The sequence below is a fragment of the Pteropus vampyrus genome, unplaced genomic scaffold, assembly GCF_000151845.1.
Source record: "Pteropus vampyrus isolate Shadow unplaced genomic scaffold, Pvam_2.0 Scaffold117, whole genome shotgun sequence".
In the NCBI taxonomy this organism is placed as follows: Eukaryota; Metazoa; Chordata; class Mammalia; order Chiroptera; family Pteropodidae; genus Pteropus; species Pteropus vampyrus.
Genome location: NW_011888898.1, coordinates 1,727,676 through 1,733,151, shown reverse-complemented (window position 1 = coordinate 1,733,151; position 5,476 = coordinate 1,727,676). Strand labels below are relative to the sequence as shown.

Genomic DNA, 5,476 nt, shown 5'->3' with positions numbered 1-5,476 from the left:
AGTATCAGGTTATTTCTGCTCCTGTTTTCAGCTTTCAGTTCCATCAGCATAATCTTTGTCACACACAGGGTGGCAGTTCTACATTTGCAATTCTAGATTTTTCTTTCTGCCGGGTTTCCGGGCACCCCCCTGCTGTTTTTACATAGCTACTGCACATCAAATGAGTCAAGCCCTAGAAATAGTCTGAGGATGTTTCCTGGGGATGGGGGTTAAGGGATCCTGGGGGATTTCTCTTTTTGCAGTTTAAGATTTTGAAAGGCATAACTTTCCGGAGGAAGGGGTCGGGGAAAGTTCTGCGAGCCAAGCTTTTTGATTCAAACCCCTAGATGTTTGGGGGCTCAACCCTGTTTTCTGACAATTTTCAAATAAAGTCATCCCCAAACCTGGTGCGTTTTCCAAAAATAGGGATTCCTTGGGCTTTGCTTGAGATTTACAGGACCAGATTCTGAAGGTGTAGAAACTACACTGATTGCAAAAGTGCCCTCACTTGAGTCTCAAAGAACAGAAAGAACTACAGACACACTGAAATACATAAAAAATTAATATCGCAAGAATCGTTTTGATTACTGACCAAGTCACATCTCAGTGTAAATGTCGTCTGTTCAGAGAGAACTTCTCCAGGCCCCACCTGGCCCTCTTCAACGTGTGGCATTGATACCCTTCACTTGTCTGTTTACCACGGGCTTCTCCACAGCAGGACATCGCCTTCTGAGCGCTGGAGCCTTCTCTGCCCGCTAGGTCAAGTCCTGTAGGTCAGTGCCTGCACATCGCAGGTACTCAATTATTAGTTCGTGCTGGGTGACTGCATGAGCGAATGAATGATTTAACTATAAAAGATTCCATGAGCAGAGAGGGACGCTGGTCCTTTTCTAATCTGACCCTCATATTGTGCAGTTGCTGGAAGGCAGCTCAGAGGAGACCTGGCTAGCTTAGCACACCTGCCCAGGTGGCCACTGTCAGCGGCCTTCTGCTCTGATGACACCTGAGATTTGTTTTTAATACTCAAAGATGTATATTGCAGCATTGTTAATGGTAGCAAAAAACTGGAAACAAAAGGAATAGGTATTGTTACATCCACAGCACGGAATATTATACAGCTGGTAAGTAAAATGAAATAAAACTAAGAATTGCATTGAAGGAAATTTCCATTAAGTATCGTTGCGTGACGAGTAAAAGGCGCTCAAGTATAAAATAATACCCCATTTTGGTAAAACAAACTATACGCAATATTCTTGCCCAGGATTACTTGAACCTGGATAAAAATATGGGATGATATGAACTTAACTGTGAAGACAGGTTATGTGCAGGGGGCCAGATGGGAGGTAGGAGGATTATGAGAGAGAAGGGAGAAGTTGGCAGAAATCAAGAAAAAGAAGAAAATCAAGTGATGGTGATATTTAAAAAATCATGTATGATATGTTGGTGTTTATGTACTTATAAAAATTATGTAATTACGCATGCCTGTATGTAAACAGAAATTGTCTTTTTTAAAAATGGGGATGCATCTGAAGTGATAAAAGGAACATATATAGCCTTGAATGTATTTTTTAGGAAAGATTGAAAAAGATTTCCATGTAACTTAAAAATTTAGTAAAAAGAGAAACAGCGAAATCGCAAAGAAAGATGAAAATAAGAAGAAATAACTTTCTGAAATTAAAAACAGAAATGTCTTAAAGCTAAGACGAAATGTTGATATGTAGTTTATTATAGAGGGTACGAGGATCTCATTATATTATTATTATTTTTTTTCCTTTTCTGGAGTTTTAAACATTCGTGTTAGGGAAAAAAAATAGATCAAAAGACATATTCAGTAGCGCCCTGATGAGGGTCATTCTATTCCAGAAGCAGAAGGCTTGGCCCATGGGTGGGATGGGGCTGGCACTCCTCCCCATCCTGGGAGCAGTTACATCCCACGCGAGCCCTTCCTCATCAGTGGAGAATAAAAATTAACCAAAGGACACCTGATTTTGATTCTCTGCCTGACCTCTCTTCCTACTGCCCCCTATGGAAAGCATTGGCCTGTGTTTGGTCTCAAGTCCTTGTCTCGGGCATTGAGAGCATTCTGGAGCCCACTTGGGTTCAAACTCGGGGCTGCCACAGACGGGCCGTGGGATTTTCTTAGAGGAGGAGAGGAGAGGAGGCAGGCCAAGCGCTCAGGGCAGCGCCTGGCCTGGAGAAGGGAACCTTCCTTCCTCCTGCCTCCCTGGCTAAGGACGCCTCACGGACTGTCCTCCCAGACCTGAGCAGACAATTCCAAAACCCGTCTCCATCCCCATTTCAGGCAGGTTTTCGGCCTGGGTAGCTCTCATCCAGTCCACTCCTTGCTCTGACCACCAAACTGTGTGCCACGTTGCGACCCAGGCACTGGGCACCGAGCACAGAAAATGAAAACTCACACTGGCTCCGGTTGGGAAGGTCGCCGCTGACTCAACAGGCATCCAGGGCCTAAGTGTCGGGCTAGCATGTCCTCCACTCACTAGCTGGCTCATCTTGGGCCAATGACAATTCCTCTGAGACTCAGTTTCCTCTTGCATAAAATCAAGATCACAAACTGGGTATACATTCAGTATACAGAGAGTGCTGGGGCTTCTGGTTTGGGGTGTGTGTGTGTGTGTGTGTGTGTGTGTGTGTGTGTGTGTGTGTGTGTTTTCCTCCATCACGCTCACGAGAGCATAGTCTTTGATGGTGTCGTTTGTCCACCACAGTTTTCTTAAAACCTTGAATCGTGCCTGGCACATATAGGTATTCTGTAAACATTTGTTGAGTTAATTACATTTGTCTTATATTTCAACTTTTGCATTTAAAAGAAACATCCCTTATTTTCCTAGGAGGAGTTATTTTAAAGAGTTTATCTAAAGAATATCACAAGACAGAAAAGTTGGGTTGTGAGGAATTCACACCTTCAGCTTTCACTAGATGTCGCCAATTGTTTTAATTGTTCTCCAAAGGGTTGTATCAATTTTACACCCAAAGAGCTGTTTCTAAGGGTTCCCCTCCGCCCGTATCCGTTCTAGACCCAGAACTTTTAAACGCTTTGCCATGTTTTTCTTTAAAGGGGAGAATGAAAATAAAGCCGCTAGCTTTAGAGTATATCGCACCTTTAAACATTTTTATTTTTACTATTATTGGGTCGACACAAGTTATCATCCCAGATCTCAGCTCCAATATCTCCTACTGAGAGGTCTTTCCTGAATCCCTGTTTAAGCTGGTTTTCTCTTTAGACATCCTCTATCCCATCTCTCCTCATCGCCTCCCTGACGCATTGAAATCTGAAAGCATCTTTTTGACTGTACTGATTCACTGCGTTCCTCCCATCCAGTCTGTAAAGGCTCTGTCTGTTTTGCTCATCACTATATCTCCAGGGCCTGGCACAGGATAGGAAGCTAAGAAATACTTATAGAATAAACGAAAGAACGGATGGCTTTTTTGAAAAGACAAAGTCAGTTTAGACATCTGCTGAACGTCGGACTTATTTTTTTTTTTTTAAATCTTGACTGTAATAGGCAAGTGCTACTATCAGATGATCTCCCTCATTTTGCCCTCATCATCTTTGAATGAGAGATTTTGTAATTTATTCAAAAAGTATTTCTTGACTACTCCTTATGTTCCAGTGACCATTTCATGTCTTCAACGAAGACAAAATGATGCGTTTGCAATTTTGCGGGAAATGGGCTTAGGTGGCGAAGACGGAACGAAATGTGAAATCTGGCTTGAGAATCTCTCGAAAGAAATTTTTTCCTTTAGAGCATTGTGGTGGTAATGGTGAGTGTTAACATGAGTTCGATGCTTACTGCGTGCCAGACACTTAACTAGTGGCTTCACATGAATTATAGGTTTAATCATCAGAAAAAACATACGGGGTAGTTATTATTAAAACGCCACAACCTGTCGGTCTATTTAACCTACCTGAATTCTACCATCTCTGTGTGGCGAGAACAGAGAAAGAGAAGGCTGATATAAATTATACAGGCAATTGTTTGGGGAAGAGATAAGGCATGCATTTCCTGGTCCTGAGTTCTGTCTCGTCCCCACCTGCCACATTAGAATAACAGAAAGGTAACCTTTGATCCTACTTGATTTTCCCCCCTGAACACACTGGCTTTTAGAACTAAGTCCTCTGAAGGCTTAAAGTTGCAAAAGGCTTAAAGTGTAAGTGTAAGTCTTCACACTTACACGCCTGGAGAAGCAGACTCAACCACTGTTGGGACCAGACTCCCTGATTTTGATACAACTCCTACATTTAACATATCACCTTGACCCAGGTACAGGCTCGGAACACTTTACTGCATCATTTATTTTTTGTTATGACGACAGATCTTAGAACGACTTGGATGGGTTTGGTGGTTCTGTTTGGAGACGGGAAAGAAATCTGGACGTTTATTCCAAACCCAGGATTCTATGACCATCTCGTTGTTTCCCAAACTTTCTTGGTCACATAAATCACTTGCTAAAAAACAAAAACGAAAACAAAAATGCTCAAACAACAACAACAAAATGGTGCCTGGCACATAGTGGGTACTCAATACTCGTTGGATAAATGATTAAAGTAAAAGATTTACAAGTTGAAAACAAAATGAAAGATCTGATTTTTGTAAACAACCCCCAACCACATGTATTTCTTCTGTCTTATGTATCTATAAACACACAGACACACAGACACAGACACAGACACAGACACAGACACAGACACACAGACACACACACACACACACACACACACACTTTTTAATATATGTTTGTATAATCATAGGTAAAATCTTTAAAGGTATTTAACAAACCATTGAAAGTAGTCCTCTTTGGGGAGAAACTGTTTTGGCTCCTAAGGTGCTTGAATTTCAATAATTTTCTAAAACCCCAACAGTTTTCATAGTTCATTTTAATAATTTAATGATAAAAATGGTTAATAATTTGATCGTTCTAATGATGGAATAAATTGAATTATTTTAACAATTGGAAAAGTGAAATAGTGAGTGATGTTCTTTTTTCTATAGTTATCTGCCACTGATTTTCTTTCTTTTTTTTATTATTTATTATAATTTATGCCTACAGCACCTGGTCTTCTTAGGTGGTCTCCCATCCAAGTATTAACCAGGCCCGACTCTACTCAGCTTCCGAGATCAGACATCGGGCTTGTTCAGGGTGGCATGGCCGTAGACCATGGACTATGGCTCCACTGGGGGGCGAACCCAGGACCTTCTGCGTGTAAAACAGATGTGCTAACCACAACACTATGGAACCACAGCCAACCACTGATTTTCTTTTTCAAAAATATGTTGTAAATGTATTCACCCAATGCCTGCCTTATGCCGGGCCCAGTGCCAGGCATTCTCGGAACACGAAGAAACCTACTCTTGCTCTGTGGACACTGATGATTTGGCCAAAGACATATGCTATTCCCGTGCGAACAGTTAACAGTATGAGACTGAAGTTACAGCTCAAGGTGACAATGCAAAGGAATTCTAGCTTACTGCCAGGA

General features: G+C 41.7%; 1 pseudogene; it reads right to left on the bottom strand.

Moving 5' to 3' along the window:
* Positions 1 to 5,040: 5,040 nt before the first annotated feature.
* On the bottom strand, positions 5,041 to 5,156 carry LOC111743668 (annotated as a pseudogene).
* Positions 5,157 to 5,476: the final 320 nt, after the last annotated feature.